This window comes from Orcinus orca, chromosome 9 (genome assembly GCF_937001465.1).
Source record: "Orcinus orca chromosome 9, mOrcOrc1.1, whole genome shotgun sequence".
Classification (NCBI taxonomy): Eukaryota; Metazoa; Chordata; class Mammalia; order Artiodactyla; family Delphinidae; genus Orcinus; species Orcinus orca.
The window spans coordinates 50,001,597-50,024,101 of NC_064567.1; the positions used below are offsets into that span (position 1 = coordinate 50,001,597).

The 22,505-nt window shown below is 40.3% G+C and overlaps 1 long non-coding RNA gene across 1 annotated transcript in view; it reads right to left on the reverse strand.

Moving 5' to 3' along the window:
* LOC125965386 (uncharacterized) overlaps window positions 1-14,305 on the reverse strand; it is a 121,577-nt gene extending 107,272 nt beyond the window's left edge. The window contains exons 1-2 of the long non-coding RNA XR_007479201.1: window positions 14,204-14,305; window positions 4,296-4,417 (exon numbers count right to left, since the gene is read on the reverse strand). This is a non-coding gene — a long non-coding RNA (uncharacterized LOC125965386). The remainder of the gene's footprint in view (window positions 1-4,295; window positions 4,418-14,203) is intronic.
* Between the last annotated feature and the right edge of the window lie 8,200 nt (window positions 14,306-22,505).

Consider the following 22,505-nt stretch of genomic DNA (forward strand, 5'->3'; position numbering starts at 1 on the left):
GAGATAAAAACAAGCCCCTAAAAAAGCAGCCCCAGAATTAGCAAGATCAGCAATCCACAGCCCCATCGGTCAAACACCATGTGCAGCTGTTCCTGAGGGCCACAGTTCCTGCTCCAACAGCAAAGACAACCCATGTGAAGGAGAGAGCCTGGCGTTGGGAACACAGGGACCTTGGCCAAGCGTCCATCTCCCCTCTCCTGGGTTCTCCATCCCTGGAGTGCTTGGGAGTCTCCTGGGGACATTGTTAGTACGGAGCCCAGAGCTGAGGCCCTGTCCTGGGAGACTCTGATGGAAAACCTCCAGATCCTCAGTCCATCATTCTGCATCTCCACAAGGCCCCTCCCACAGTGTTGGTGACTCAGAATCACACTTTTAAAAACATCGCCAACTCCTTCACCAAATTGGGAAATGGCTTAGGCAAATCACTTATTGTTCTGGGTTCTGCAGCTTATGTGAAAGAAAAGGTCTAGTATATCATCTCTAAATTCACTTACAGCCCGGCTGGCTAGGAGCATATACTAATTTTTTTTTTTTTTTTTTTTTTGCGGTACGCGGGCCTCTCACTGTTGTGGGCCTCTCCCGCTGCGGAGCACAGGCTCTGGACACGCAGGCTCAGCGGCCATGGCTCACGGGCCCAGCTGCTCCGGGGCATGTGGGATCTTCCCGGGCTGGGGCACGAACCCGTGTCCCCTGCATCGGCAGGCGGACTCTCAACCACTGCGCCACCAGGGAAGCCCTAATTTTTTTTTTTTTTTTTACCATCTTCATTGGAGTATAATTGCTTTACAATGTTGTATTAGTTTCTGCTTTATAACAAAGTGAATCAGCTATACATATACATATATCCCCATGTCTCCTCCCTCTTGCGTCTCCCTCCCATCCTCCCTATCCCACCCCTCTAGGTGGTCACAAAGCACTGAGCTGATCTCCCTGTGCCATGCGGCTGCTTCCCACTAGCTATCTATTTTACATTTGGTAGTGTATATATGTCCATGCCACTCTCTCATTTCATCCCAGCTTACACTTCCCCCTCCTTGTGTCCTCAAGGCCATTGTCTACGTCTGTGTCTTTATTCCCGTCCTGACCCTAGGTTCTTCAGAACCATTTTTTTTAGATTCCATAGAGCATACACTAATTTTATGATGAACTCCCAGGCAGCTGCTGAGCAGCCAAGAAAGTGTTCACGAGGATGACAGACTGAGTGCTTTTTTCAAAAAGGAGGGCTTCCAAATTACGCTCAATCAGCGTCTCTAAACTTTTTAAATTGCACACCTCATTAGTAAAAATTGGGGAGGTACTTTCAATAGATGTGTATTTTTATTTACTTATAATTTATCCATGTGATACTACACTCATATATTGTTTACATCATAAAACATACACAAAATAAAAATAAAATTTGAAGTTCTAATATTTTCTTCACATACACCCCTTTTTAAGACTTTTGGGATAAATTTTAGGACAAATTCTATTCAACATCCAGTAGAATGTAAGCTATTTTGAGGGCACATTTTGCTTTATTTGTCATTGTATTCTCAAGGCCCAGCACAATTTCTGACTTGTGGTTCAGGAATGTTTTTGAATGAATGAATGAAAGTATGTCTTGGGATATGAAGTGGCTAAGCTCTGGTTATCAGGAGTATTCATCTATATGGAATATCTTTTCTTCCATGGTAGTCAACAGTGTGACTGAATATAGAAAGTGCAGAGTGAAGTTGAGAAGTATCATTCGCATTTGAGGAAACTGCCTGTTAGAATTTAGGGAGTATGATCAATATTTATGAAGCTCAGAAAACCCTCTCTGGAGCAGGGGAATGACTCATAGTTCATGAAAAGGTAAAAGCACTGGTTGTTGTATAACAGGTATGCATTAAATACCATATGTGTTCATCAAGGGTTTTGTGTGGGTGTGTATGTGTGTGTGTGTGTGTGTGTGTGTGTGTGTGTGTGTGTGTGTGTCTGCGCGCGCGCGCATGCACGCTTGTGTGTTGAAGATATTCTCTAGGAAGTAGTAGAGATTTCCTTTTCCACCTATATTCTCTGTCAGATGCAATTTATTTAACTGATTACTGTTTTGGTTTGGGGAAACAAGGTAATATTTTTTTAAATGTACTTTTAAAACTGATATATACTGGACCCTTCTTTATGCAAAGACATTTAAAATCTTGTTGCTTACTCAAAAACATAGCTGCAGTTTATGTCATATGAAGAGTCACTTTGCAAAGCCCTATAGGTGTATACCTTTAGTATTTTGTTTGTCATAGTGACCAAGGCTGAATTATAGTATCTACCCATTGGTCATTGGCGTAGCAATATCTTAGTGAGTTATAAGAATCACTGGTGACTGCTGGGACTGTGAGAAAGAATTATCTTGGGAAGGAGAGGGTAGTTTCATCTTTGAGACAATGCAAAGTGCGATGGTTACCTACTTCACTTAGTCTAGCACCTCTCAAACTTTCTGGTCTTAGGACCACTTTACATCCTTTAAAATTAGTGATGACCTGAGAGAGCTTATGCTTATCTGGGTTATGCTCATAAATATTAACTGTATTGGAAATTAAAATGAAAAAATCTTTAAAATACAAAAATATACATTCCATTCGTTAGCCAACAGAACAATGATTATAGCCTCTAGAAAACTACACTGTCAACTAAATAAAAGTGAAAAAGGCAAATAACATTTTGGTATTATTATGAAAATAATTTTAGCTGGATGAACCCATTGGAAGGGTCTCCAGAACCCCCAGGGGTCCCTGGACTGCACTTTGTGAACCACTGATTTAGTGGATTCTAGAGGCAAAAACCTGACTGTTTCCCGTCTTAGAAGACGCTATCAACTGAGATGTAAGAGTGACATCTGACTGGTGAGGACCAAGGAATTTCACCTGGATGGGGGCTCTGCTGGTGACCCACCAAATTATGACAAAGCACATACCATGGTATGCTGAATGTGGAGGAGACGGTATTTATGAGAATGACCTTTTCACCCCTGAAATATTTGGAACTGGGGACCTCGTCTTTTTGACATGATCCTTGACACAGCGACCCATGTTCCTGTGAATTCTTTGCTGTGGCCATCTCTGGAAATCATTAGCTTCTGGGTGTGGGTGAAGAATTATGAAGGGTAGTTGCGCCAGAGCTCAGTCCTCGAGTTTCAACGGCAATACTCTTTTGAACTGAGATCTCCCCACTTCAGCTGGAATTTTCTGCTGTGTCAGAAACAGGGTAGAAGAGGTAGCTATTCTCTAGGGCAAATACTTACCATTTTATCATTTAAAGTTTAACTATATAAATACACAAATATTTGTTAAATGAATGAAATTTGAAGCATGAAATCAACTGAATGTATTAACCATGGTCTTGGAAGGACAGATGTTTTCTTAGGGCAAAATGGAGGAAGAATTTTCTCTCTCTCTTCCAGTGAGAGAAGGGAGTAGGGCGGACTCACTCTTGATAGAGATAGACTGGTAATTTAGAGATGAATCAGGGGCCACGGGGCAGAGATGTTTACAGTGTAAAATACCAATGTGAGGCCCCTTGTTCAAAAAGCAAGAACAAAGGGCATTAAAAGTAGTGAAACACAGAATGTTTTCCTTCCTTCCATAGTCTCTCAACTTGTCATAGTGTTTTTCATTTGCTATCTGATGTCATTTTAAGTAAAAATAAAAATTTTAAACTATTAGCATGAATTATACCATTCATCTTTATAGTGTGGGATGCCAGTTTTAAACGCAAATATAAGAGCATTTAACTTGCGTGCAGAATCACTGAAATTATGCAATTTCTTTTTTGTAGTGCGTACAGGCATATAAATTTAATTCTTACCAGAACAGTGGAAATACTTCACAAAACGAACTCAGTTGTTTTTATTTCACTTCTTGAGACATGCACATTCTACCACACTTGGGAAGCAGATGGCTCCCATAATCAGCTTACCTTGTACTCACTTTGAGTCTCGCTAAACTCCCGCACGCAACGGGTCCACTGGAACACTGTGCTTGTGAGGCATTGCTAAAGCTATATGTGAGTGGGGCAGCACGGGGGTGGGGGAGCATGCTGTACTGTACATATCTCTTCTGCTCACACGCATGCTCCCTTGTCCCACTGGACCTCACAAGTTAAAGGATAAAATTTTTGAGAATTTCAAGATGGCGACAGCTGCAGTTTAATCAAGCCCGGGGCCCTTCTGAGTATGGGGTCCTGTCCGACTGCACAGGTTCCATACCCACGAAGCTGAGCCTGGCTTGGGGTAATGCTCTTGTGCTAACAGTGGAGGCTTATTCTGGTCAGCCTACCTGCTCTTCGTTACCGCGTATATAAATCTCTCTCAAAGGTGGGATGTCCAGGATCCCAAGGGAGAATACTCTTCTCACAGGGCCAGGGAGGCTGGACAGCAGCAGAGGGAGCCTGAGGTGATCTGTTGGGGTACACAAAGGAAATGATTGAATTCCTTTATCTACTTACTTTTTATCTCATTCTTTAAAAATTTCTGTGTGGTGTGTATGTGTTTTCAGAATGCATAAAATATATCAGCAGAGTATCACATGCATAAAATTTATAAATATGTAAACATACACTGATGTGTGCACTCAAAAATGTTTTACTGAAAGGAGTACTAGAAAAACCAACTGGAAGGCACCACCCCAGAAGATAGCATAAGGAATGAGTCAAGGAGGAGTGTCTGGGGACTGAGGAGATGACCATTTTGTTTACTTAGCAATGGCTTCCTGAGAGAAGAGGCTGAGTAGAATGTGGAGATGGGACAGCACCCTGACTGGGGTCAGTCCACACTCCCACCCTACCTTCCCCTGATGTGGGACTAGCAGTCCCATGTGAGCTTCAGCCAGACAGGTGGTACTTAAGTTGATGGGAACCCCTTGACTTACAAGGGGGAGAATTTAAGTTGTGTCCATGGAAGTGAGCCAAGGATAAAGCCGGGGCATCACTGGCTCCTGTTGGATTCCCATGAACAAGAAAGAGACTAAAAATTCGAGGCAAAACAAGAGAAGCCAAGTCAGAAATGATAATTTATTGAGTTTTATGCTGTTGAACTCACTATGAAGTGGGTCTTGTTCTTCTCGTATTAAAGATGAGGAAATGGAGAACCAGAGTATGAAGTGACCAGCTTGCTGAGGGTCACAGGGCTAATTATGACCAGGTCTGTCTATTACCCTGCTCACCTATAGGTCGTAGCAGGCTAAGCAGAAATACCCCCATGTGGCAGGAGTTAATATTGTAATCATCCCCATTTTACAGATGAGAAACCTGAGGTTCAGAAGAAGGCTGTGATGACCAGAGCTTGTTTCTGGACAGAAGTTGGTCATGTGGTCCATGGGTGGGTCAGCGTGAGTTAAAGTCTACAGACCAGGTGTCATGGCTGAGATGATGGCCAGTATCCTGTTCAGAGTGAGCCCAGTTGTCTAAAAGGTTGGAGGGATCCAAGGGCTCAAACTGTAATCCCTGGTTTTAGAAATGAGTGGACACAATCTTCAGCCGCTGCACTCTGGAATTTATAAACTCAATTTACTTTATCTTTCAAAGCAAGCTCAAGGGCATTAAGAATCACTTTATAGCGATCTCTTTGGAATTTATGATATCCCTAAAAGGTAACAAAGCTGCCTCATCTCATATTTATATCTATGCAGAGCTAAGGAGCAGGGACAAGGTCTTCCCACTTACAATTTCTCAATCAAGATGCATCCAACTCCAAATCCCTGTACTGGCTCTGACACGGTGCTGCAAATAAGGCAGCTTCTCGCTGTCCTTCCATTTCTTATTTTACCTCATTTGGTTAAACCACACACGCTCAGTGCTTGGAACTTCCGTTTTCTTATCTTGAATATCATGTACTGTTCCAGCTCACAGCCAGCCACCCAGGAAGGAAGCGTTTTGTTCCTTTCAGAGGGCTTGGCTAGCCAGTGGCCACGCTGTTGAAAAGCTCTGTAAGTAACATTATCTCTTGCTGTGTTAAAAAGGTCTAGAACTGGAAAGTGTGCAGCGTTAAGAGTTTAATAGTTATCTCTGGTCTGCTTACCTCAGAATCAAGTATGAAAAGAAAACTTGGAGAAGCAAGAGAGGGAGGGTAATGGCGAGAGAGAGAGAGAGAGAGAGAGAGAGAGAGAGAGAGAGAAACAGAGAGACAGACAGACAGATGGAATCAAGCTCATGCCTCTTTCCCTATCAATTTTGAGTTTTTCTAAACCCAATTAAAACTTAACAAATCAATATATCAGGCCTCGATCTATTTCATACTTGTTGGAAACGTAAGCAGTGTTAATTCTTTATTGTAGTCAATTCATTATTTAAATTGCTATTATATGCTTGTCATTTTTAATATTACTTGAAACATATTTATTCTTCTTTCTCTTTTCTTTTTTAAACAATGACTTCGTTAAGTATTTCATAAAATATATAGCTGTCTCAGTAAATGCATTCTTTGGGATGGGAAAAAAAGGAAACTTGCCCAGCAAGTTCTCAACCTTATGGGTTTTGGTTTTTTTTTTTGAAGCTTCTGGTTTCTCGGAACCTATGCTTTAAACGAGCTATTTACTTTCGATTTACACGGCAGATGATTTTGAGAAGTTCTAATTTAAATGGGTAAAAAATGTTTCAAGTGGTGCAAAAATATAAAGAAATGTGACATGGAAAAATGTCTGAATCTATTCTACCTAAAAAGTTATGTCGGGAATTAAATTGTGAATTGGGCAGAAAAAAAAGCTCACACTCATTGTTTTTATATTGTTGGAAACTTAAAAATATGCATTCAATTCTAGACTATTAGGAGTCATGGAAAGTTCATGGATGGTCTCAAAAAGCGTTCCTGCTTATTCATCTTTGGCATGTATATTTGCACATGTAGGAAGCATAAATAGAATGGAAGAGAAAATACATAATGTTTCAAATCACAGTTTTACTCTGAACACTTGATTCTGTATGACTGGAGAACTGACTGCTTTAGCTCTCCCTCCATCTGTTCAGCTCTGATCCTCTCCCTAACCTAGAGATGGGTCTGTTTCTTATGCTGGCAGACAGCACATGCTTGGTTAGAATTCCTCTCTCTTCCTCTCCCTTGCCATCCCCCTTGCTCTACTATCTTTGTACCTTCTTGGTCTTTCATAGACAGTCTCTGAGAGGGGGAGAAATGTCCCAGCATAAATAATAGCTGGTGTTTTCTGACTTACCCTGAGCTTTTCTATTTACCTTGATCTAAGCTCTTTAGATGTACTGTAGCATTTAATCTTCATCACGACCTTGTGAGGTAGGTTCTGTTAATATTCCCATTTTAAAGTTGAGAAAACTGAGTCATAGGGGAGTTAAGTAACTTGCCCAAGGATGTACAGTTTGTAAAACGTATAGCAGGATTTCAACCCAAGCAGCCTATTTCCAAAATACATGCTCATAACCAAATACTCCACACACACACACACACACACACACACACACACACACACACACACACACACACACACACACACCTCGCCCCTGGCTATAAAGGAGACAGGGGTATAAAGGAGTATAATGTTTGGGGGGATGGGAGAGTAATGACTTGAAGGAAGGCACAAGAGAGGCTTGTGGGTTGGAAATAATCTGTTTCTTGATCCAGATGCTGGGTCCAGGCTTCTTGTGAAAATACATGGAGCTGAATATTTGTGTATTATGGTTCAATTGTATTAAAATAGAAAAAAGGAAATGAGCAAAAATAAAGAATTAAGGTATATATATATATATATATACATACACACACACACACACACACACAAAAATACACATCAGTGGGAAACTGAATAGTCACTTGCCTTAAATAATCTTGTCGAAAACATCTCTGAGGGAATTTGTCTCACACGCAGGTGGCTGAGTGGGTGGCCTGGATTTGAGTGGAGGTCTTGCCACTCGGTAACTCTGGGATAATGACTTGATCTCTGTCCACATCTCAGTTTATTCATCTGCAAAACTGGGGATAGCTTATTCCTACTTTGCATGGCAGGATTAAATGATCACTTTACATAAAGACTTGGAAGTGGAGATAATCTCCTCTCAATGCCAAGGTGATCAGGGTGACTAGGGTATCCCAGAAGGTGCAAGGGAAGGAGCACTGGGCTTCACAGGTAGTAACCATGATTCTCTTTCTGAAGTAAAGTGGAGGTATTTAAAAGCCATTTTGTTGGCAGGATCAAGGTGTGTTCCTTCTTCTGGTAAAAAGCTCTTTCCTTCACAACAAACTGTATGACCAGATCCAAGGTTAGCCAGCCTGACGCTAAAAAATCCACTGGCTTCCCCCTGTTCAGAAGATTCAGACATTGCAAAGAATACATTTTCCTCTCTTGGGTGTAAATCTGAGTTCCAGAATTAAAACACTAAAGTGGAAGTGAATAGGTCTATCTCATTTCTCAGCGTTTATGACAGAGGCTGAATTCCAGGGAGAAGCAAATGAAGGAAGAAGTTGTTAAATTTCTTGGACGACATGACTGTTACTGTGTCTGCCCGTTGACTTGATGTGTTTTGAACCTGTAACGTCTGAAATCTTTGCTTCCTTCTTTTGGAGCCTCCATCACAAGAAGCTGGCCCACAGGCACTTATAAGACGCCTACTCTGTGTAGCCCTTCACCGTGCTCTCCCAAGCCTGACGGCCGGCCCTACTTCACAAAGGCCCATTCTACTTTTGCCAGCGGCCAGCTCCACTTGCCACAATCCCGTCAAAGCAGACAGATTAAACACGTCAGGTGACATACGGAAGAGTTACTGATTGATTAAGGCATTTTTTATGGCTAGGAGCTATTTCTCTTGGCCTGCTACCTGCTCTCAGGTCTTGATCACATTTCAACCTACTGCAGCCATTTACTCAAATATTCTAGGTCCTCAGATGTTTGCGTGCATGTGTCTGTCTGTGTGTGTACGCGTCTGAATACGGTTGGAAGGCTGCAGCAAGGCTGTTGATTGTAAAGTGAGAACGAAGGGGAAAAGTTAAGGCTCCCTCCAGTCCTCGTTTCTAATGATTTTCGTGTCACTATGGCTATCTTAGTTGGGAAAAGGACTTAGGGTCACACTGCAATGAAAAAAAACCTTTAGTATGGACAAGTTTGAAAACAATTGTACTATTTATTCGAAGAAGTACATAGAAAGCTCTATTTTTCCTCCTATTTTTGTTTGCAAATCGAATGCTATTGTGTCTATCTCTTGTGGTGTAGTTCTTTATAAAAAAAAGACCTAGTGGTATGGGAAGGTCAGATTTGGGGGTGATCATTTTCCCTGTAGGTTTTCAGATGTCACGACCAGATGAAGGATAATTTAAGAAGCACGGAGCTGGGTGATGGGTCTTGCAGAGCTGCCTGTCTGTTGGACCTGCAGAAAAGCTTATCCCCAGCAAGGTAATTTACGACAGAAGACCATCTCAGCTCCCTGCAGGCAGCACTACCTAAGTTCTCCGAAGAACTCCTGCTTTAAAATTGGAGAGAGCTGTAAGGCTGGAGACGGGATAAGTTATGGCTTTCCAGTGGCTTTCCCCTTTCTCCTTTTCCTTGTTGTGATTGTTATTTATTATTTGTGGGTAGGGATGAGAGGGTTCACTTTGCCAACTTTTGAACCCTCTCTGGATTCATGGCTCTGAATTTTGAACCGTCCCTGAACCTTCCTGCCTTTGAGTTCCTAATTCTCTTAGCCTTCCGCAGCGTCCTGTTGTGAATGGAGAAAGACTCTAAACGGTTTATTTTAAAAGGGTGAAATATTTTCTTAAACATCAAATAGAACTTAAAAAAAAAAAAAGCAGCCTATTGTGATGAGTCAAATGTAAATGAATTGAAAACATATGCTCCAAATCTCCCCCAGTTTATGCAGCAGTTTCATGGCTGAATTACTATTAGGCTTCCTTGGATTCAAAGTTGATATGAAATGATGCGACAAGGGATGAGCCCAGACACATTAGTTCTTTTAGTTTCTACTGCTTTTTTCCTATTTAATATAAAATGGGCTTTGGTTGAACTCTGAAAGCTGGAGAGAAGAGGAAAGAGCAGGAGGTATTTATAGGCAGCATTTTGCCAAGTAAGAACACTATTAGGATACGGGGCATTTTGGCTAAAGAACTAAATTCTTGATTTAATGGCTGTAACATTAGGAGGTAGAAATAGCTTTGAAATCTGGGCTGCCTAGCTCTCCACTATGTTGGAGCCCTTCTCCTCACCTTCACGCCTGCAGGTCATTTGGCACTTCCTTCCCAAGCTTCAAGTCCTGTCCTTAAGAACCCTGAGAGGATATTTGGGTCTAGTACTTTCTACAGCCAATTGCCTTGAATATGCCTTTCTGAAAGTGAGCCCTGCGTGCACACAGACAGCTCTGCAAAGGCAGCTTGGGATGAAGTAGAGGAAATTTTAAGAAATTCTGCTCTTCCTTCTGGTCCCTGTGTTCAGGCGTGTCCAATGCTGCTTCAACCTCAGGAGACCTATGTGGGAGCAGAGCAGGCTTCTGCGAGTCAGAGTGCGTGGCATGTGGCTGAAGTTTAAGAAATGTCTGCCAGATGAATGTCTTGGCAGCTGGTCAACAAATGCACATCTGATGCCTACGGATGATACCCTGTAATCTGTGTTTGGGAGGCAGTAGCCATGAGGCCACAAACCAGACAGAGCCATGCAAAAAATGTTTACTTTTGCTGCTAACATTCGCCATACAGGCTTGGGAAAACTACTTGCCATGTTCTATGGGTCTGCCCTGTTTCCCCACCTGACAAAAAAGTTGGGGTCACTATTTGCCACCCACCGTGTGGGGTGGATGTGGGGTGGATATGAGAAATCCCACAAAGAGCTCAGGGATTCCTGGTTTAAAGTCAAGTGCCCATACAAAGTACCAAGCACCAGTAAAATGTGTTTTTAACATTAGAGACAGACGCTCAGAGGGAAAACTAGGTACATTTTGCTGCCAGCTCAAAACATGCTTTCTGCTCCCGTGCAGAGAGGAAAGCACAGCTGTTAAAAGTTACTTTGAGATGACAAAATGTGCTGAAAAGAAAATGCCAAGAAAACCCCTTTGCCCAGCCCTGGCCCTGGGATTCCGCTGCCAGCAGGGATTATCTAAACTGGGCATCCTTAGAGAAAGCAGGAATTCTCTTCCACCACTGACTGTTGAAACCTTCCCATTCCACTGTTTTAAAAGCTGCAGAGAATTAAAAATAGAAGCTTTTTGGAGGGAGGAGAGGGTCCTTTGGGGGCACTTTGTTTGCTTTGGTTTCTATCTCCCTCCCTGGAATGCAGTAAAAACCTGGGGAATCAGCACTCAGAGAGTAGGCCTTTGCAGAGAAACGAAACCCCCTCACGCCAAAGTGAAGGGTGAGGAACTCTTTCTGGGTTCTGGTTTTATAATCATTTCTGTTTATGGTAGGAAAGAAATAGCCCCCTTCTTGAATTCAGCACATGTAGTCTTTTCTTAACGGCTCCCCTCCTTATACAAACATTAACAGGCCTAGTCCTTCAATAGGTTATTATTGAGCAGCTAATGTTAAATACAGATGAACACTTGCCAGTTGAAGGGATGACTGTCGCCCAGGTGTAAAAGTGCCATTCATGCATATGAAGTGACGATTGCAAATGGCGGCCACCAGAAATCAAAACAGTTGATTGAATGAGTGGGGAGCAGAATGGCTTGTATATTCTTTTGAAAATTCAAGAAAGGGATGAGGGGAGGGGTGTGAAAGGCTATTTTGGGGCTACTAGTCCCTGGAACACTGATTTTAGTCCCTGAGGTCCTAAGAAAATGAGGAGGAAGGAAAGATGTTGGATCTCAGGGCAGCCTTTAGCTATTTTCTCTCTCTCTTACACACACACACACACACACACACACACACACACACACACACACACACACACACACACACACACACACACACACACACGGTCCTATGGTTTATTCTCCTAGTTCAGATTATATAAAACACCAGAATATAGTAAGTGTTACTCCAGAATTATCTGAAATAAATTTTTTATCAGGGATCCCAGTGGGTTGTCTGACCATGGGACTTTCATCCTTTTCTCAGAAATCTCTGCGGGGAGGAGGGCCCACAAAGAGAAGCAAATAAATGTATAGAGATTCTGAGCATGCTGGTTTCAAGAGGGAGGTTCCCAGTGCCCTCCCTGCTCTGGCTCAGCAGTGGAGCAGGTTCTCTTCTGTTTCCCTCTTCCTCAGCCCCTGCCTGACACTGGTGATGTTTTGTTGTATCCAGCAGGATGCTCTGGCGGCCCTGCTGTGGAGAGGGTCCTTTCTCCCTCCTAGAGGCGGGACTCTGAATTGGATCTATTTGTGCCCAGTTGAGGCCTATGCAATACACAAGAGGCTGAGTGGATACACCTTATACTCCCTTGCTAAGAAGAAAGATTTCTCTTGCCTTTCTGCAGTGAAAGAGGGATTATGAGAAATGTCCCTCCTTTCTTTACCTCACAAGGGTGATATGAAAATGAAAAAGTTAATGTTTTGACAGGTGCTGTCATACTCAGGTGACAGGCAAAGCAATATTACGTTTATTATCATGGTTCCCACCACGTCCCTGTGTGCTCATCGCTCTCTCTCTCACATCACAGGGGTATGTATGGTCTCCCTGGGAAAAGACAATGGTGCAGACTGCTAATGAGGAAATTCATGGGGCCACACTAGACAAACATTTCAAATTATAGTTTCCTTGGGCACTGATCATGCTTCATTCCCACATGAGGAAATCTGGCAATCTGGCTACCTTGAAAGTAATGGTATGGGCATGGAAGGGCTGGGACAGACCTAACTATTTTAATTAATATGTCAAGCAATGCAAAACTTAGCTAGCTCGCGAATGTTTGATTTATATAGCCCTGTCCTAGCCATGGGCCACACGTGGCTAGGAAAGCATCTGAAATGAGGCTAGTCTGAATTAAGATATGCTGTGAGTGCAAAACATACACTGGCTTTTGAAAGCCTAGAATGAAAAAAAGAATCTAAGATACCTTATTAATAATTCTTTCATATGATTACATGTTGAAATGATATTTTGCATATGTTTGTTTAAATATTTTATTAAAATTAATTGTACTTGATTTTTTAAAATGTGGTATGGGGTGGCCACCCCCCTGGAAACCACCCCCTGGTGGTTTCCAGAAAATTAAAAATGCCATATATGGCTGCATTTGTGGTTTGCATTATATATTTTTTGTACAGCCCTGGTATAGACTTTATTAACAGACAGTGTGGGAATCGCTATCTGGAATTCAGTATTTCCTCCCCAGTCCACAATATCAGGATATGTCAATCTTGAAAGGACTACTGTTATAGTATTGTTGGGAAAAATTGTGAAACTCTTTAAATAGATAAAAGAGAAGTTACTGCATGTCCTATCTAATGCATTCTTGTGGTCATATCCCTTTTCACTGTTTTTAAACTTCTTTATAATTCTGCAAGTTGTAGAAAACTGATAATAATGAAAATGATTCTTATCTGTAAGAAAGCAAATTAATTGGGTCTGGTGGAATGTAACTGATAATTGCCATATGGATAGAGCCTTTTGCATTTCTGTGTAAATTCATCTCAGCATTCCTTGTGGTCCATATATGTGTGGTTCCTTGAATTATTTGACCCTATGGTAACATCCTACTTGTTGGCTCACTAATTAATGAGTTAACAAAATCTTTGACACGAGTTCATCGTACATTTGTGTGAGAGTTACGATGTTATCTTTTTAAACAATACTAGGGAATTTAGGAGTTCATGGTGGTCATAATTAACTACCCTGTCGTTTCCTCCTCCCTTCATCCCCCAGCTACACCTATGGTCCCAGTGGTAGAAGTACCTCTGAAAGCCTGAGATGGGTTAGAGAATGCATTTTTCTACAGAAAGTATTTTACATGATAGTTGATTGTCATTTAAACACTACTCACATAAAGCAAGCTAAATTGTGGGTTACTGTGAATTTTGTGAGCCAGCCAGGGAATCCTCCCACCCAGTGGAATATCTGATTCTAAGAGAAGATGTGCTGAGTTCCAAATAATGAAAGAGAAACCTAGGATGTAACTCATTTGTAAGGTATACATTGTGGATACTGATCAAGCACTCAGTTGCACAAAGTCCTCAAGTTTAATGGTAAAACGTATTTTAAAGAAAGTGGGTCGTTAATGATTTTTGTTGCCCACCCCCCCCCCGTTTTTTTTTTTCTTTTTTGTTTTATAAATGTTAAAAAAAAACAGTCCCATTCTTATTTTACCTTGTTGTCATTTCCCAAACAGAACTGGCTTCCTTCAAAACAATGTGTGACAAGATGGGCCAGGCACATCAGTATTTCTTTCATATTTCCATTTATTCCTGTGAATAGAATGAATTTTAACAAATATAAGCAAACTAAAAATGTAAAACAGGTGATTTTATGCACTCTCCTTTTTTAAGAATTTGGAAATACTACACTTAAGTTGTATACGTTTTGTTTCTTTTCCTTATTATTTTTTTAAAGACATTAGCAGAAAGATCATTAAATTTTGTGAGTATTGGTCTCCAGCATTTAAGTTTTTACAAAACATGTGAAAGTTTACTGGTCTTTCATCAGCCGGGACATATGATTTTCTACATCTATAATTCTGAAAATGAAACATTTACTCTACAAAAATGCAGAACAGTCCACTTATAAATTTTATGTTTTGTGGGCTATTTTCTTATGTAAAGCAGTCACCTTGGAGACTCCTTTTAAATTACAAGTATGTGATATTCTCACGTATATAATCTGCCCATATGTAATTATTTTCTTTTTTGGTTCTTTGGGACGTAACAGGAGGAGGCTTTGTGACATAAGTAAAGTCCTTGACCTAGGTATTTTAATACCATAATTTACTTGGTGATGTTATCAAAGAGAACAAAATATATGCCTTTTTACAATTTTCAGTTGTTTGAAATTAATTTTCGAAGTTTGACTGTAAGTTGCTTTTGATTTTTTATATTAAGAAAAAATTTTGAAAATTGTTAACAAAGAAGAGTATGAATTTATTCAACTATTTGTTTCTGATTAAGATAACATTATTTCAAAAAAGTTGATTTAATTAAATAAAAACTGTTGATAAAATATCTTTATGTGTTTTTAATGTATCTTATTAAAGAGTCGTGGTGTATCTTAATTCTCAATAAAATGGGGAAGAAACACTGGCATATTAAATCTTCCAACATTATTCAAAAATAATAGAATACTGTACTCTAAAAATAAAACCAAGGTTTCATCTGCATGGAAAATTTGTTTCTTATGGAAGAGTTTTACTCCTGACCCATTTTCCATGAACAGCAAGAGGGAGGAGATATGGGGATATATGTATATGTATATCTGATTCACTTTGTTATAAAGCAGAAACTAACACACCATTGTAAAGGAACTATACTCCAATAAAGATGTTTAAAAAATAAAATAACAAATAAAATAAGTCAAAAAAAAAAAAAAGGAGTTACTATATTCTTTGGCTCTTTCTTTATCCAGGATTTTTCTAATTGGTATTTTCTCTCAGGTTGATTTTACTTGTTTCTTCTCTAAGAAAGAGTTTGTTGCAGTGATGATTGACAGTTAAATAAACAGACAGATGTAAAGATATAGATTCTTTCTGGAAAGCAAAGAGTTGGGGAATCTTTTCCAGAAAATAGTTTTTTTAACTTGACAATATTTGAAAGATTAATAAAAGGATGATGTCTCTATCATCTATTGTCTATTCAGGACTAAACACTTTTGGAAACAAAAAGTTACTATTTATCATATGTAACTATATTATTTATCAATACTATTAATCACATAAATAATACCACATACTATTTAGGACATATGGCTTCCTACGTCAGGAGATTCTCCATTGTTAATATGTCCATTATTCATGTGAAAAACAGCTAAGAAAGGGGTAAATTCAGAAGGTACAGAAGTACTTCAGATACTTGTAATATGGAGTCCAGACAATCCATGAAACGCCTGGAATTGTTGAGCAAAATTTTGTATTTATTGTCTTGGAAGAGGAATCTTTATCAGAATTTCAGAAGTATTCTTGACTATCTCCCTTCAGAAAAGGTTCAGAATTCTTAGCTTGCAGGATTACTAAGGCTAACTGCTTACCTCTATAATATCAAGATGAAAATGAAGATTTTAAAGAACATCTAATTCTTTTGTCCATATGCTGCCCAATTCAATCCCAAAACTATAATTTTCATAGTTTTGGTAGTGTATGATTTTAAGGAGACACAGTTCTTTAAATAACAGACCTCTTTTCTCCAAATCTAAAGCCATCTTTCTTTCGAGTATTATACCTTCTTGTCTCCTATCCCAGTTTTTTTTTTACCTCCTCCCTCTGAAATAGCCAAAGAAAACCTCACAGTACTCTTGATTTGCAGAGGCATAGATAATTCTGACTCTATGGGTAGAAATGCAGTACTGTGATCCATTTAATAATGTGATCCAATATACGTTCATACAATGGATATATGTCTGGAATAAGTTATTAAGGAATATTGTGCTGTCTATAAGGGGTTTTATTAATTTAGAAACTCAGGGCTCCAGTATTTTTAACAGTAATACGAGTGAGAAAGTGATGAATCATTTACAATCAACTGTGATGGAGATGATACGTCAAAGCCTAATTCCAGAAGTTTATCCACAATTGATTCCAATTTTTCATTCTTCAAAGCTTTTCCTATAACCTGAAATAAAGGCACAGTTTAACCTGCAGGTGAGCAGAAGTTGAAGGAAAGTGCAAAGCAACCTCTGCATAATGAACATCTTGCCAGGAAAATGTGCGTGAGCTCCAAGGAAATGGCGTTGGAAGAGATATGAGATGGCAGGAGGATTTTCTCTGACACAATTTTGAGTTTTTGACAGCAATATCTCCCTGTTTATGAAGCACATAGAACTATGCTCAAGACGGGAGGAAGTTTGGGAGACATAATTGGAAAGAGAGAACTGCAGATAAGGAAGTTATTCAAACTAGGTCACTTCTCATCTCAGTGTTTTCAGAATTTTTGCCTGCATCCCACCCTAGCAACAACCTGTACAAAACACAAACCTTTTCCAGATGGGTTGGTGAATTTACTCTTTTCTTCTCTATAGATGGTAGTAACTAACTTTCAATTAGGGCTTTCCAATTTTAAAAGTATGTAACATTTCATTTTCACAATAATCCTTTAAAGTTGCTATAATAATAATAATGATGATAGTATTGTTATTATGCTGATTTTTCTAAGTAAAATTACTGATGCTCAGACTTTTTAATCATCCAATAATAAGCAGAGTAGGAATTTATAAAGACAAACTATCAAACCTCAAATTCCCTGCTTTTCTCCCTCCTTTCGGAATGACAATGGGATAGAATACGACATACATCTTTTAATAAATTGTATTTGCTTTTTTTGGTAAGAGCTTGGAGGAATGTAATATCCCATTTTGTGTATTTTTTTTTTTTTTGGCCGCACTGCACGTCTTGTGGGATCTTAATTCCCCAACCAAGGACTGAACCTGTACCCTCCACAGTGAAAGCACAGAGTCCTAACCACTTGACTGCCAGGGAATTTCCCCATTTTGTGTAGTCTTAAAAATCCTTTGCTTGAAGAATTTAAAGTACTTTTGACTTTTTAGACTTATAAAATAGTCACAACATTTAGAAATATTTAAGAGAGAGGAAATATAATTCTTCACTATGAAAATAAACTCACATCATCAGGCCAGGAGTTGGTACCAACCAAAACATCTTGATTGCTCCCTACGTTGTTGGTGGCATTTCTGAAAGTTGTTGATTGGAAGAAGTAGAGCCAGCATCACCTAGATTGAGCTGTGAATCTTTGCCATCCCTCCAGGGTACACCACAGGGCCCTTCCTCCTCCTGTCACTTCCTTCCACTCCCTACTCAGTGTCTTCAGAGGTGCATGAGAAGTCACCTGGGCTGTTAATGTTTGGTTTGTAATTGGAAACTAACCATTTCTATTTTACAAATGGAAGTGGTGAAGCAAAGAGTTGTCAGGCACCTACAGCAAGTCAAGGGCGAATGTCCATATCCTCCCATGATGCTCCGCACTTGCTTCAGACGGCTTTGCAAGAGTACCTTTCAGCTAAATTCAAAGATGAACATCAGAAAGAACCTTTGCAGCCATTTTTGTCTCAAGGAATGAGCTCCCTTTCAAACATGGAATGGCTTCTCACTAATATGAGGTTATTTTTCAACAACAGATGGGTCTATAAGTGAAAAGAGACCTCTTCGTTTGTCTGGTGGCATGTGGACTTCTTCAAATTTACATGGGGTTCTGATTGTCAGGAAGGGACCACATGACATTAATGCAATTTCCTCTTTAATGTGCCACCTTGCCATAAGCCCTGATGTTCAGGCATCAATGTTTAAGATGCAGACCTCCATCAGACCAGCATGAATGCCACGGAGCTTTGTGGAGATTTGCTAAAACAACAGGCCAGCATTTGGGAGAGAGTAGGGATGATGTGATTTCAATTTCATACCATCTGTCCCCAGATTTCTTTCACTACCAGGCTGGCCACTGACTTTGGAGAACAGTCAAAAATGCCAGGGCTCTGGAATGCTCTGCATAAGTTGAAAGGAGCAGACATCACTGAGAACCCCATGGCTGGTCCTTGCCATGGGGAAGTGGACAGAGACTGCTGCCTTCCCTGAAGACATGCATTGAAAGTCCTAATGAAAGCAGTGTTAAGCCTTCAGGAGCTGGCTTTGTGTCTGAGAGGCTGGGCAAGAGATGTCAGATTGCTCCACAGGCAAGAGAGCAAACAGGCATCCAAGGGAAAGGGAGTAGAAGATATGCTGGTATTCTTCTCAGCAGGGGGCATTCTTTATTCTTGGGAGAATAAAGCCTCACCCCCTATTGTCAAGCTGTAACCATCCTCCAACCTCTTTCTCCAGGAAGATCTCACCATTCCAATAAGAACATAAACCATAAAGCAAAAACAGGAAAAAATGGCTTTTTTTGGCCAGTGAGTCAGAGATTTTTTTTTAACGGTGGATTATTTTACACAAACTCTTGAATGATTATTTTCTTTGCTCCCAGGCAATCTGGATTAATTGATACAATAAAGGTCTGGAAGCCCTAAAGTGCTGGTTCAATTCCCAACTCTGACACAAAGAAGCTAAATGACCTGCAAGAGAATTTGTAGAAAAACCAACAACAATTTTCCTATCTACAAAAATACGGCTGGCGTGCCACGCGGACGCTGTGTGGCATTTTAAAAAATTGTGTTCCAAATGCTAATTATTCACTAGTTGGTGTTCCAGGTCGTGCCTCTTGCCGTCAGTAAGTTGACTGCTAACAGGATGATGATATTGGTTTAACGTTTAAATGCGAGTTTCAGAAGTATAACTTTTCAAAGTCATCAGAGAAATAGAGTATTGCATGTAGAAAAAACCTTAGGCCAGAATCATGGTATCAAATCCCGACGCTTCACAACGAGGGCCCGCAGAGGTTAGTGACCTGGCCAAGGTCACAAAGAGTGTTAGTGAAAAGCCAGGACGAGAATGCTGGCTTTACCTTTGATCAGTATCACAGTTTGTAAACCATGGTGCTTTTTGTATGCCTGCTTTCTGTGATGATTCCTGGGGAAAGGATTTCTCATGACATGGGTCTTTCACAGCTCGAGATGGGTGATTTGGGGCCAGCGTGCAAGGGCACTTTTTGATACAGCTGCTTCCCTACCATGTTCAACCCTCACTCCCCAATGACAGAATTGCCAGCATCTCCATCAGTCGCAGGAGGCTTAGAAGGCATGAAATAAACACAGCCTGACAACTCTGTTCCCGTGTTATGACCTGTTCACCTCTCTGCCACTTCCAACTTGACTTCTCTCTGAGTAGCCTTCATGTTATTTAAGTCAGCAGGACTTTCCGAAATCAGGTAGCATGTGCTGAGGCTGCCAGGAGGAAGGGCTGTGTGGCAGTGTGAGTGGGTCTGAGCTCTTAAACTCCAGGTCTGGACTAGCACAGAAGGAGCTGAGGCTGTTCTGAAGGTCACTTGGTAGTCTTGAAATTTCCAAGTGTTCCCTTCCTTTATTCTTAACTACTTCATGTCTTGGAATCACTACAGTTCTCACTCTGATAAATATTTCTCGAAGCACTCACAAGCCTACTTCATTCTGGAATGTTTCAATAGACAGCTTTAACAAAACCATGGATAACTCCTTAAAAAAGTAAAAGTAAATCCAACTTACATTTTACGATGAATGGCATTAACAATCCTACATCAAATTCATTCAAAAATGCCTGTTTGCAAACGAATATTTACAGCTACATTTTTCATAGCAGCCTCAAAGTGGAAGCAACCTAATGAATGTCTGTCAGCTGGTGACTGGGTGAACAAAATGTGGTATATCTATACAATGGAATACTAGTCAGCAATAAAAACAAAGCACTGATCCATGCTGAGATATGGATGAACCTCGAAAAGTTTACACCAAGTGAGAGAAGCCAGATAAGAAAAGATCGCCTATTGTATAATTCCATTTACATGAAATGTCCAGAAAAGGCAAATCGAAAGAAAGAGAAAGTAGATGTGTGATTACTAAGGGCTGGAAGTGGGAATGGGGAGTGACTGCAAGCGCTCATAGAGTTTCTTTTGGGATGATGGGATTATTTTCAAAGTAGGTTGTGGTGATGGTTGCACAACTCCACAAATTTACTGAAATCATTGAATTGTATACTTCAAATGAGTGAATTTTATGGTATGGAAATTATACATCAATAAAGCTGTTAAAACAAACAAGCATGCAACAGATGTCCTAGCTCTTAGCATGGAGGACGTCTTTGGAGTAGATTGATGTCTGGTGTGGTTGGGTCCCTGGACTGATCCAGCATTAGGATTTCCCCAAACCTAACCACCACTCCTGGAGAACCAGCCACCTTCAAATCAGGATAGGCGCCCTGGACATGATGCAACAATTTACAAAATCAACTGGCTGCCCTTGCGAGGTGAAGTCTGACAAAAGGCTCAGTTCAGGGAAAAATGCATTCAAAGGGAAAAGCCCATGGCAGTGGCAACAATTAAATCTGCAATTAAGACACTTAAAGTGTTTAGGGCTGACAAGGAGTTAAAGTAAATGTTGATTCAGTTGTAAAGTTTTCAAAGCCGTAACTTTGCAGAGGGGTCTTGCACAACTACAGGGTTTTATTTATTTATGCACTGTTATTGTCTTTAAAATATTCTTTTTTCCCCCAGAAAACTCCCAACCAGCACTGGGACCCTTACCAGGGGAGACTGGGAACAGGTCTGAATAATGCATTCAAGATAATTTCAAAAACATCACCCTTTAACGAGTACCATATTCCCTCCAATTTTCCCTTATATATGATTCACCGTTTTGCAAATACTGATGTATAAAGAATGCATTGAATGTGGCAAAAGTTGAAGATAGCCCCTGTGGATAAGACCTAATGGACACCATCCTGAAATAATACATACAACTCAGGCTCCAGACATGTGTCTTCAATTTAAAATAATTCAGCAATCATGTTCAACCAGAACCTGATTACACAAAATGGGACTTTTAAACTCCCAGACTTGGATCAAATTTTGAGGCCACAAAAAAAAGAGGGGGGATATAATATGTGCCATGTTTATATATTCCAGATACTGTGATTAAATGATCCACACACAGATTTGACTGTTTCTTTGAGCTTATCAAGGCCCCTATTACCATTTTCTATCTGTAAATATTTGTCTCGCCTTTATGAGAACTGTGTGAAAGTCCGGGGCTGAGATGCAAAGGAAGGAAGCTGAACATCAGTTGGTTTCCTCTGTCAGAATATTATGGCTTCTAAAGCACTGAACTGGGCCTCATTCTCCACTTTTTATGGAGGCCCAGGAGGGAGGCAACAGGACTGCACAGATTTGGCTGTCCCTGGGGTGGCACTGGGGAGTCCGGCACATTGTGCCTGCTGTGGTCCCCAGCAGATGCTCCATTCCCCTTGGATGTTTTTATAATTTATTTTTTATTGAAGTATAGTCAACTTACAATATTGTGCTAGTTTCAGGTGCACAGCAAAATGATTCAGTTATACTATATATAAAACAGATAAGCAACAAGGATTTACTGTATAACATAGGGAGCAATATTCAGTGTCTTGTAATAACCTATAATGGAAAATAATCTGAAAAATATATATATCTTCCCTTGGATCTTTCTTTTTTTAACATCTTTATTGGAGTATAACTGCTTTACAATGGTGTGTTAGTTTCTGCTTTATAACAAAGTGAATCAGCTCTACATATACATATGTTCCCATATCTCTTCCCTCTTGCGTCTCCCTCCCTCTCACCCTCCCCATCCCACCCCTCCAGGTGGTCACAAACCACCGAGCTGATCTCCGGATCTTTTACTTTGTTGATGGTTGTCTTCCTTCCCTCCCTTGTAACTATGACCAGTCTCCTTTCTCAGAAGTAAGTTGGACCTTTGCCTGTATTGTGATTTCTGAAATGCTAAGAAATCCCCAAATACTTCTCCTTTGATAGACTGCCCAATACTTGAACTGCTACCATAATTAGGTACTTATTAC